This window comes from Papaver somniferum, chromosome 6 (assembly GCF_003573695.1).
Source record: "Papaver somniferum cultivar HN1 chromosome 6, ASM357369v1, whole genome shotgun sequence".
Classification (NCBI taxonomy): Eukaryota; Viridiplantae; Streptophyta; class Magnoliopsida; order Ranunculales; family Papaveraceae; genus Papaver; species Papaver somniferum.
In genome coordinates this window covers 166,303,630-166,315,828 of record NC_039363.1, presented here as the reverse complement: position 1 = coordinate 166,315,828, position 12,199 = coordinate 166,303,630, and the positions used below count along the sequence as shown (strand labels likewise).

The 12,199-nt window shown below is 34.6% G+C and overlaps 1 long non-coding RNA gene across 2 annotated transcripts; it reads right to left on the bottom strand.

Moving 5' to 3' along the window:
* Positions 1-8,650: 8,650 nt before the first annotated feature.
* On the bottom strand, positions 8,651-11,707 carry LOC113290024. 2 transcript variants are annotated; one of them, XR_003331326.1, is made up of 3 exons: positions 11,555-11,707; positions 10,985-11,321; positions 8,651-10,467 (listed from the first exon to the last, which is right to left on the bottom strand). It is a non-coding gene; the product is annotated as an uncharacterized LOC113290024 (long non-coding RNA). The 2 variants fall into 2 exon arrangements; XR_003331325.1 differs by having other exon boundaries at positions 10,985-11,317.
* Positions 11,708-12,199: the final 492 nt, after the last annotated feature.

Below are 12,199 nucleotides of genomic sequence, written 5' to 3'. Positions count from 1 at the left end.
TAATTGAATATATGCAGGTTATTGTGCTGTTGAAACTTGGAATCAAGCGTATGCTTAATGAATTCTTGTAATTCGTTTATCCATATGTATTAAGAGTTTTGTCACTAAAATTTACAAAGGGGGAGATTGTTAGCGCATAGTTCGGTTGAGCCCACTAAGCGCTGGTATGTTAAGTTTGGTTGTCATATTTTAGTGAATCAAAACTCATCTAAGAGTCGCTTGATTATGTACGAGAGACAACTTCGTATAGATTAGACTAGAAAGTATAAGATTATGAGACATACAAGTATTACTTGAAGACCTGAAGAATGTGAAGAAGTAACAAGCTAAAACGACGACATCATCCTTCCTCTTGAGGTTAGTAATATGGACTTGAAATGTTTCATTCCTAATGTATCTTTCAAGTCGTGCTATATTGGAAACATAATTGTGAAGTTGTGAATGATTATACTCTAGTAGTGAGACATGATCACATGATCATAGTGTTAAGGAATTAAGATATGAAGTATAACGCTTATCTTTTGAACTTCGTATATATGACATTGACATAATCATATGAATGCTATTGTGATTATGTGTATGAGTAAAGGTGAAGATTTCATTCTAGGAAACAATGTTTACATTTGTTTAAAGGAAGTACACTCATGAACCTGTTTTATGAATCGAAAGGGAAATCTCTAGGCTTATTGGTATTGTTATTCATTGCATTTATTTGGATTACCAATATGTGTGAGTTAGTAGAACCGTTCATAACTTGTTATGTATCTTGGTATAACTAATCACAATGCCTGACTTATGATTTGGTATGACTGGCTTTTATTAATTAGTGTAACCGATCCTAAGTAATCACTTGAGATGGTATGATTGATATTTGTGATGGGGTGACCGACCCTAGTAATTGGTGTCACCGATCACAAAAGAATTGTGTAATCGATCCTTGTAATTGGTGTAACCGGTCCTAGTAATTGGTGTAACCGATCCTGGTGATTGGTGTAACCTATCCTAGTGACTTGTGTAACCGATCACAAGCAATACCATTAGTATATGGTAACCGGTCTTGGTAATTGACGTAACCGATCATGGTAACTGATGTAACCGGTCCTAGTAACTTGTGTGTTCGATCGCAAGTAATCCATATTGAGGTAGAACCGATCCTAGTGATTGGCAGAACAAATTGAACTCATGATTGTGATTTGATATTTGATCAATCACATAGTTGTCTTGGAATACAGATGAACCAATTCTAAATTTGTTTGGAAGTTTGGTATAATCGATTGCAAGATTGTAAATGTGAAAGAGGATTTACAAAAGATGTCAACATACTTTGAACACGAACAATAACTCTTTTCTTTTATTTTTCAAAGATATTCCTTAATTACTCAAGAAGATCCCGGTCTGAAATAAATTAAGAATCTTTTAATTAAGGTTGTTAATTTTATATGCTTTAATTACCAGCAATTAAATGCATATTGTTAGAGCATTGCTCGGTCGAAATCGCATTCATTTTTATCTCAAGCATGTTTGTCAATGTTAGTAATGAAAACTATAAGTCTTAATTTCTAGCCTATTTATATATGTCTCGGAATAGGACATAGATAGCGTAGTTGAACTTAGACTTCACGGCGTTTATCACTTGAAGACGAAGAACTACTAAGGATAGCTTTTGGAACTTCATCGACAAAAAGTATGTTGAGACTTAAACTCATTTATCACTTGGAAAGTCTATTTCAACTCTTTCTCCTATATTGAGACATAAGTCGTTTTACAATATAGTTTTCTATTATACACATTTGAGATTTCGAGCTGAGTATATCTCGCTTACATATTTCTCAGAATATGTGTTGGCAAGCTTTCGCTTTAACCATATTCATCTTTACTCGTGACGAAAGTCATGTTGACATTTCAATAACTTGAAAATTGCTTTAATGCTAATAATGTGTGAAAACGGCTATTATCATTATAGAAGAATGTTTCAATGATTGGAATGTAGAGTTGATAATGTAACCATCTTTGGATATAAGCATATATATAGTGTGTTCGCACATTATTGTATAAATCCATAAACCGGGAGCCAAGTGTATGCATATGTGTGTATACGATTTTGGTGAAGGAGACAAGATAAGTGTGCGTACACATACGCATACTGGTAAAGGTTTTCGAATCGAAAATATCTGTTGGGTTTAGGAATTACAAACTCCTAAACTAGTGACCTTAAGTATGCGTACCCGTACGCATACTGGCGGAAGTTTGAACCGAATATATCTGTTGGGTTTAGGAATTACAAACTCCTAAACTAGTCACCTTGAGTATGCATACCCATGCGCATACAGGCGGAAGTTTTCGAACCGAGAATTTCTGCTGAGTTTGGAAACTTAACAAACTCAAAATCCGGTTACTTAAGTACGCATACCCGTACGCATACTTAAGCTGGTTATTTTTATCAAATCGGTATGTTCATGAACTTAAACATTTAATTCATAAGGAATGCAATCTTTGCAAACCATGGCTACAATGTTCATGATTGATTCAAGTGAATCAAACCGATTTTGCTTCAATTGTGTTCTTGAGATATAACAATTAAACAACTAGTTAACTAGTTTCATCTAAGTCATTTGAACAAGTTATGGTTAAGATGAATAAGGATGATATGAGAGTAATCATATGGCTAACCTACATGGTGTACACGTTTAGGTATGGTTACATAAACCTAAATGAGGGTACATTTCATTTGCGTGTAACAAGCTAAGTTCGGTCTAACGGTTGAAAGATATTAGCTTGGTTGAAACAGGTTTTTAATCTAATGGTGATTATTGAATGCTTTGTTACCAAGGTAACTTGGATTGCAAACCCTGATTTGAAAATTATATAAGGGATAACTCTAGCAACTGGGAAACATAATCCCCACACTTCATGTGTGCTACTAGTTGCGTAAATAGAATTGATTCTCCTTTAACCTTAGGTTTCTTCTCGAGACCCTGTAGGTTAACGACTTGCAGACTTCACTGGGATTGTGAAGCCAGGCCCAACTTTTCTCTTTGTAGTTGCGTGATCTGATCTTGTTGTTTGTATCGTATTGAGTACAATTGAAATAATTTACTTGATATTTATATCTATGATAGGCAAGATAGAAAAGTAATCACAAATACCTTCATCTCATCGTTTGTGATTCCACAATAACTTGTTTCGCTAGTCGATTAAGTTTATTGTGAGGTGATTGATAATACTAGGTTGTTCTTCGGGTATATAAGTCCGGTTTATCAATTGGTTCTTGTTCACCTTGATTTATCAAAAGACGGAACAAAAACTCTTGGGTATTTATGTGGGAGACAGATTTATTCAATCCTATAGACTTTTCTGTGTGAGACAGATTTGTTTATTAAGTCTTCGACTTTGGTTCGTAGTAACTCTTAGTTGTGGGTGAGATCAGCTAAGGGAATCAAGTATGTAGTATCCTGCTGGGATCAGAGACGTAAGAAGCGCAACTGCACCTTGAATCAGTGTGAATTTGATTAGGGTTCAACTACAGTCCAGTCCGAAGTTAATTTGTAGTAGTCTAGTGCCTGTAGCGGCTTAATACAGTGTGGTGTTCAAACTGGACTAGGTCCCGGGGGTTTTCTACGTTTACGGTTTTCTTGTTAACAAAATTCTGATGTCTGTGTTATTTATTTTCCGCATTATATTTTGTTATATAATTGAAATATCACAGGTTGTGCGTTAAGATCAATTAATTAGAATATCCAATCTTTGGTTGTTGATTTGCATTGATTGACACTTGTACATTGGTCTTTGGTACCGTTCAAGTTGTTTCACATAATAATCATGCTCGCGGATTTCTATCTGTTTGATTTGTTGATTACATTGTGAAACAGAGATATCAAAACTCTTTGATATACTTTATTCTATATTGAGTCTGACTATCTAGTTGATTCTATAGAAAGTGTATTGGAGTAAGTCCTCTCAGATTGACAAATGAATTGTTGGGTGTGGTTGTTAGACCCCCCACATTTTCAATTGGTATCAGAGCAGGCAAACACATTAAAGACCTTACAAGTCTGTGTTTGTAGCGATCAGAGGATGGATGATATTGTCTCTGATAAACGCATCACCAGAAATAAAAGTTTTGTTTCCTTAAAGTCTATTAAAGAGAAAGATTTGTCAATCTCGAATATAGAAGAACCTTATTTTCAAAGGAAACAAACGTACATTGACAAGTGTTTTCCTGACTACCTTACCGACAAGTTTGTCTCTGAAGTTGAAAGGAATGCAACCAAAGAGAGTGATATGATCCTAAAACTTGTTAGAATCCAGGATGATAATGTCAACCGGTTGAAACACAAAGTCAATGTTCTAGTTGGTATGATAAGTAAGCGCGACTCTCGTTTAAAGATTCTTCAAGAGAAAAATCTCAAAAAGAATGCTTTGAAAATTGAACATCTAAATAAACTCTCTGTTCAAGAGTGCTCAAAAGAGTATGCCATACCAACTGCTTCTGATTTAACTGGAAAACTTTTTGGTTCAGACGAAAAACCAAAAACCCTTTATGTTGAAAAAGATGTGTCTCTACCTTCTAATCAAGGAAAACCCACATCACACAGAAGGAAGAATTCTTCCAACAATGGTGTTAAGACTGTTCTGTCTAATCACTCAGGTGATCAGAAAGTGTGTCTCTTTTGTGATTCAAAAGAGCCATGTAAACAAAATAGGAATCCTAGGTTGAATGACAATTCTATTATTCGTCTTCAACACACCTTATATTTAATTCTAAAAGGTGTAACTGACATTCGTATGTCTAAAACACCATGTGTACCCCACCAGGAAAGTCAGTTCAATTTGTTCCTCAAATGTTCAAACACATAGCAGTCTTCCTAAACCATTTCGACGAAGAAAAAATTGTGGAAATTCTTCTGTCAATAAGGGAGATTACGTTGTTCACCATGTGAGAAAGATACCAGAAGAAGGAAGCAATGAAAAAAAGGAAATCAACCTAAAAAGGATAATTGAAGGATATAAAGAAATTATCAACATGCTGACAACTCCCTCTTGCCAAAATTCTCCAGGTAAGAATTTTCATTATGCGTCATATTTTGATGATAGTAAGTTTTATGATAAATTTTCACATCATAATGGTTTTCCTTCAAAGATCATGAAAAGGAGGCTTAACCATAATTAACGTTCATTTATTGATCTCAAGGATCATACTTGTGTTAATTAATCACAAGGTTGAATTCTCACTCACAAAAATCCTTGCTGAGTGAGATATAATCAGGTCTATGACAAACGATTTTGATTCTCCAACTATGTTCTTATCGTTTTTAGTAGGTTTATCACTTACAAACATTTGTTGTTGCATGAGTATTTTATATGTATTCAATTATGTTGTTTTTACTTTGTCAAAAGAGTGTCAAATTGTCGTGCTCTAAATTTTTCTCTTGTGAGAACACAATTTATTTAAGAGCTGAGTTTTTATTTACTCACCAAGCAAATAATAGTTAAAGATTCTTCACAACCTTTTTGGTATAACGGCAGCTGTGTGTACGTGTGTGTACCTCTTCACATTGTCACGAACCAATCTTGAAAACCCTAAATTACTGGTTCTTGTGAAACCTATAAATACCAAACCTTTTACAGAGTACGCAAACCTTTGTTGTGCTCTTTTGAGGATGGGGTCTACTCCAAGTTCTTGGGATTTACCAGCCGGTTCAATTGATGATTTGGTTTATTTGGAGTTTTTTTTGAAGAAGAAAAGAACCCTTTTCAAATCTGACGAACTCGAATCATGTGCCTCATGCTACTATATGTTTTCTCACCAAGATCGAGAAAATGCTGAGATGGTCTCTGCTGAAGTAATTCATGGTTTTCTCACTGATCTTGGGAAGACTCAACTGAAGCTCGGGAACTCTGTAAAGGATCTTAACTTGTTTGCTGAGTTTAAAAAGGTTGACTCTGATCTTGTTCTCATGAAGTCACAAGTTAAGGATCTTCTCAATGAGGATATCTTCTCCGAAGACGCAGTTGATACAGTTAGTCACAAGCTTGAAGGTCTTGGAACCAGTGAAGCTTCCGTACCGGAACTCTGATTATTTCTTGTGATTGCTCTTCGTTTTTAGAGTTGTTTTTGATTCAATGTCTAGTAAATATTCTTTTTTCATGTTTTTAGAAAAATAACTAGGGTTTGGAATAGCCATTATTGTGAGTACACATAGCTATGTCCAACGTTTTCATCTTCATGTTTTTAGATTTATTTGGTTAAATTCTAAAGTATTTTGGAAGATGATGTTTGCAATTTTAATATTTATGATTTGGTATATTACAAATTGTTATGGGATATGTAGTTTACGTCCGTGAACCTTCACTGTCCCATACTTGTTCAAAAGTTATCTCTATTATGTCAATATGAATTTGTTGATAAAAGATAGAAAGAACTTTTGACATTAAAAAAGTTAAAGCGTTTTATGTCATTATATTAATAAAAAGAAAGGATAAAACTTTTGTTTACAAGGATTAAGTCTATTATATGTCATTGTGCAAATAGTGATGAAGAATATAATGAATCCTTGTCTATTCCGAAGTATTGGTCGATATCCGATCCACATTTTTGTGCATATACTGTGTTGCTCAGTAAGGTTTCTTATGTTTGAGCATAAATAACTGAATTGATCATTCTCTTGTGGTTAATTTAGTTGTTGCTCCGTAAGTTCTCTTATGACGAGCATGACCAATTGAATTGATCAGTTTCTTGTGGTCAATTTGGTTGTATATTTCGATTGAATTAATCATGGGTTCTCTTGTGGATAATTCAATTGAATATTTTGGATACAAATTCATGTTCTCATGTGATTTGGTTATATCCAAAGAAATCCTTCTTTTTTTGTGAAAGGAAGGTCGCCTTTGTTGTTCTTTCGGGAATGACATTTTATGGGGGAGAGTTCTTTTGAGATTGTGCTTAATTTCCATATCTTTGTGGATAGTGCGGATGTGGAATATTATATGGGTTATCCTGTATCTTTACAAATTCCTTGATGAATGCATTTATCTTCGGCTTTATGATGGCATCTAAATTTGTTGGTATGTTAATGCACCTTTGGTCATGAAGTATCTCCGTGGAAATTTCATTAGGATCCCACTAATTTTCGTACCTTTACCAATTTTATTGACAAAAAGGGGGAGAATTAATGTGTAGTTCACACTACAAATACATATGGTTTACAGATCATTATGTAAGGGGAAATGGTTTTCATGTTGAGATGTAGCATTGACTAAGAGGGAGTGATACATATCACCATAGTGTTATTGTCAAAGTTGTGATACAATTGAACTTTGATGTTGTGTAATAATACTATGACACTGTATAACAATGATTGAGAGCATTTGTTTTCTCGTTGTTATAGCTACGGATCTTCAACTAACGATGGTGCTAAACTTACAACCTTTGGAATTATTGGAGTACTTGGAAGTGACGAAGATTTCGAGTCATGTTGAAGATGCCAAGGAGATCAAGCATGTGGATGAGAAGCTACAATTTTATTTATTTTATATTCCATATTATTGATAGTTTTGTCGCTAAAATTGACAAAGGGGGAGATTGTTAGAGCATTGATCGGTCGAACTCGCATGCGTTTCTATATCAAGCATGTTTGTCAATTTTAGTGATAAAAAATATAAGTCTTGATTTCTAGCCTATTTATAGATGTCTCGGACTAGGACATAGATAGTGTAGTTGAGCTTAGACTTCACGGCGTTTATCACTTGAAGACGAAGAACTACTAAGGAGAGCTTGTGGAACTTCATCGAAAAAAGCTATGTGGAGACTTAAACTCATCTATCACTTGGAAAGTCTATTTCTTCTATATCTCCTATATTGAGACATAAGTCGTTTTACGATATAGTTTTCTACTATACACATTTGAGATTCGAGCTGAGGATATCTCGCTTACATATTTCTCGGAATATGTGTTGGCAAGCTTTCACTTTAGCCATATTCATCTTTACTCGTGACGAAAGTCATGTTGACATTTCAATAACTTGAAAATTGCTTTGATGCTAATAGTGTGTGAAAACGGTTATTATCATTACTGAAAAATGTTTCAATGATTTGAATATAGAGTTGATAATGTACCATATTTGGATATAAGCATACTTCACAGTGAGTGTTAGCTGGGACATCAAATATTCTCTAAACACTAATTCGGAGATACGGTTTTTCAGCCGAGTCCGGCAGAAGGCATCAGAAGATATATTTTGATTGGTTATAATCTTGAATTTGATTCCTGCATTAGTGGTATGAATCATATGGAGAGAATTCAATATTCGAGTGTAGTAGTGGTATGAAGCTATGGAGAAAATGAAATGATCCAATCTTTGGTCATTTGTAAATTTTCAAATTGTACATGTATACGTGTTTTGCCATTGCTAGAACCTAATTTTGATGTTCTAAATTATTACACGGACAATAAAATATTTGAAGAGAAGACGTTGCGTGCATCCTGACTATATCTAAAGATTCTCGGTTTCGGGTACATGAAGGGGTGATTACGATGGTAATAAACAAAGGTAAAATGAATATTAAGTACAAAACTTTTATAGTTTCAACAAATTGAAACTGAAATTAAAGTTCTTATTAGATCCATGTGTTAGTAAAGGTCAAAGTAGGTCACAAAAAATGCAGTATTACTTCAACAATCGATAGAAGTTGACAGCGAAATCGTCTCACTTTATGACGTTCATATTTACATCTTCTAGATTAAAAGCTACATCGAAACATGATCAGTAAAACGATGCAGGCCATCTACGCTTTTGAAACAAGAGTAATACATAAACCTCATGAGAAAAATTGATCAAACCCATTAATGTGCTTATTGTTCCATTACTGGCAGCTCAAATCAGGCGGAAACCCATTAATGTGCTTATTGATCGCCCCCACTCCACTGATGAGAGATTTGATGGAGGAAGAGTTCTGTCTAGGGTATACAAACAACAAATAGTTCTCTAAAGGACCAACATATCTTTGCTTGGTCAATTCTACCCCATGCAACAAAGAACACCACAATTAACAGTACTCTAACGGACAACAAAGAACACCACAATAGGTCTTCAGTCTTGTGTTTGCAAACTAATATTGCATGCCGCTGCCATCAACTTTGATTTTAAATTTGAAATGGATCTTACTCTCTTAACCTCCCCATCGCCGCCATCATCAACCACCCATGCTCATAACAGCATAAAGATGACTCAGTGAAAACCTCTTCTGCGTACCAATTACCCAGGTCTGCATGAAGTGCAATACAAATGTGTTATAGGATTAGCATATTTATATCACAAACAACAATAGTACAATATACCTTTAGCTTGTTCAATTCTACTCCAGGAGACAAAGAACACCACAATTGAAACTTAGTGCTTGAAAGAAATGAAAACATACAAAAGAGGACCATTTATTAAAAGTAAGAAACATATATAAACAATGGAAAAAGAAAAAAACTCACAACTAAAAAGAAAAGATTATAAAGTTGCAAAAAAGATTAGATGCACAACTACAAATATTGGACACACAACTACCTACCGCGACCTAGTCATTCCCTTCTCACCGTGCACATCATGTGGCAGTTGTCGCAGAGTATGCAAGTGAATGAATTATTTTCTCATAGGCAACTTATTAGTATACGTGGAACTGTAGATAATACGGAAAGAAGCCACCTCTAGCGCAAATGTTGTGGCGCGAGTTAGAGCAGGACCACGGGTGGAATGATGGCAAGTATAGTTAAAACTGTCAAACAGTATAAGCCTGCAATCACACCTTTAATGAAAGAACACCATATATAACATGATCCAAATATTCAGCTATTCCACCAGGATGGCAGACATACAGGATCAATGACGGATTCTCACACAAACCTTGAATTTAAGTAAGCACATGTAATACATTTCCAGATCTCCATTACGTATAGACTCATTAGAAATGATTGACTTCATTTGCAATATACCGCCTCAGGTAAAAGCTAAAAGAAAAAAATCTATAAAGCAACCAAATTAATATCTAAAGGTAAAAATTTCATTAATTAGTTGTATTGTAAACTGGTAATAAACATATCTTCATATAATACGATAGCTTTCTAAACTTTGTATTCCGCCTATAATGTAAACTGAAATTACATTTAGGCACATGAATAACCTAGTTCAAATTTGAGTTATAAGTTGACTAAACAACTACTTTCAGTCCTCCAAAACGTACCTTTTACTGGCTTAGCTATTAAGACTTTTTATAATTACCCAGGTTATCAATAATTACCTTTACTGACATCAAGTTCTTCTAACGAACTATGAACAATATACCGCGAGTATTTAAAGCCATTCTCTGCATCGTTATAGTTCGGTACTAATACAAAAATCCCCAAGCTGCATAAAAAGATCCAATCCGGGTTGTCTCTAGCAAAGTTCCTTTCAGTCACAACTCCAAGATTCTGCCACCACCTATAAACGACAATAACGTAGGCATAAGCATATATGTAAATCAAAACAGAATCTACTTATTCAAATTAAAAGGTAGTGATTTAGTATACAACTACATTGTCCTACAAAATGAGCAAAGGGAAAAAATACGGGGAATGGATCACCATACTATTCTTAAGACTACACACGATATCCATATTAGTTGTGGTCCTATGTGTATACAGATTTTTCAATTTGTTGTGAGAAGTTTCGGAAACTGTGGCTTTACTAAAGACTGCAAATTCAAGAGGCAAAAAATAAACGGATCCATTCTAACAAATTAATAAACAGAACAGGAAAAAACAAAATAGGATTGACAAAAAAGCTCCACGACATAATATGGTATTACCCCACTATTACCGTTTGATTCTAACCTGATTCTCATATTCTTTCTATCCAAACCCAAGATTGCCTAATGAAACTCCATTAACATCCACATTGAAAATAACAATCAAATTAAACACATAATACAGTAGCATTAATTCTTATAGAAACATACCTTGTTCAAAGCCTATTGAGTTTTATTTTGTCTTCCATCAAATCATTAACAAAGAACGACGGGTTATATATTCTCAATCATGGAATGGGCATACATGATAAGTTGATAACCATATGCTACAGAGGCATAGAATGGGTTCAAGGCTTCAAGCAGGAGCAGCAGAGAACACATTTCTAATGAATTAAATTTTCTAACATGAAGGACTATGCTGATATCCAATATATCTACCCATTAGCATGTAAACGAATCTGCTGGAAAATTGGCAATTCAATTTGTAAGATATAAGAGGCACGAAATGCTGATAGCCAAACTCCTCTCCTTGCAGTCGGGGCGCTGTCTTGAATCAAACAAACCCACAATCAAAATCACGTAATTAACAAAGCCCAGATTTCAGATTTCGATCTAACTGGATCAATGTGCTAAACTATTATACTTAATTGAAAATTTAACTAAATTTGCTAAAACAAATACAAAATAAGAATTGAGTCCACAATGTAGAATGCTAATGAAGTAATCAACAAAATAAGTAGAAAAAACAAAGAAGGAAGCAAGAAAAGAGATGAAACTTACATGTTCAACAGGTGGATCGGATGTTGTTCTCGAATGGGATGAGATATTTTATAGAGAGAATCAGCGTTTTACTTATGTAAAGTCGCCAAGAATTTACTCTCGAATGGGAGTAATTGCATTGGGAATACCTTATATTGTTGAAGAGGAAATGGAAAGACATTGTAGGGTTTCTGAGCGTTAAGGAATATGGAAGGTATGTAGGGATGGTCATTGGGCGGGTATGCCTATCCCAGTTAGGGCCCCGTTCGTAAAAAAAAAAATACCCATACCCGCCCTGTTACCCACATGAATTGGGGCGGGGTGATCGGTTATCAACCGTCGAATATAATTTCACTTTCTTACTTAACTACAATAATATAGTAAGTGGTAGGAAAGAGTTCGTATCCACATAGAGGCTTTTGTTATGTAATTTTCAGTTTCTAAGATAACCAAGGGGGATTTTTGTTTTAGCAAATAAAATAAAGTAAAGCAAAGCAAATAGTTGGAATAATCAATAAGGAGAACATATTCGTCACGGGATAGTATCATTCACAAACATGTATTTTCATCAATGACTAGAATTGATATTTTAATCTCTCATCTATTAAAAGCCCTAGGATACCTTGATCGCAAGAATATCCCGCTAATTCCCTAATTTCATCAGAA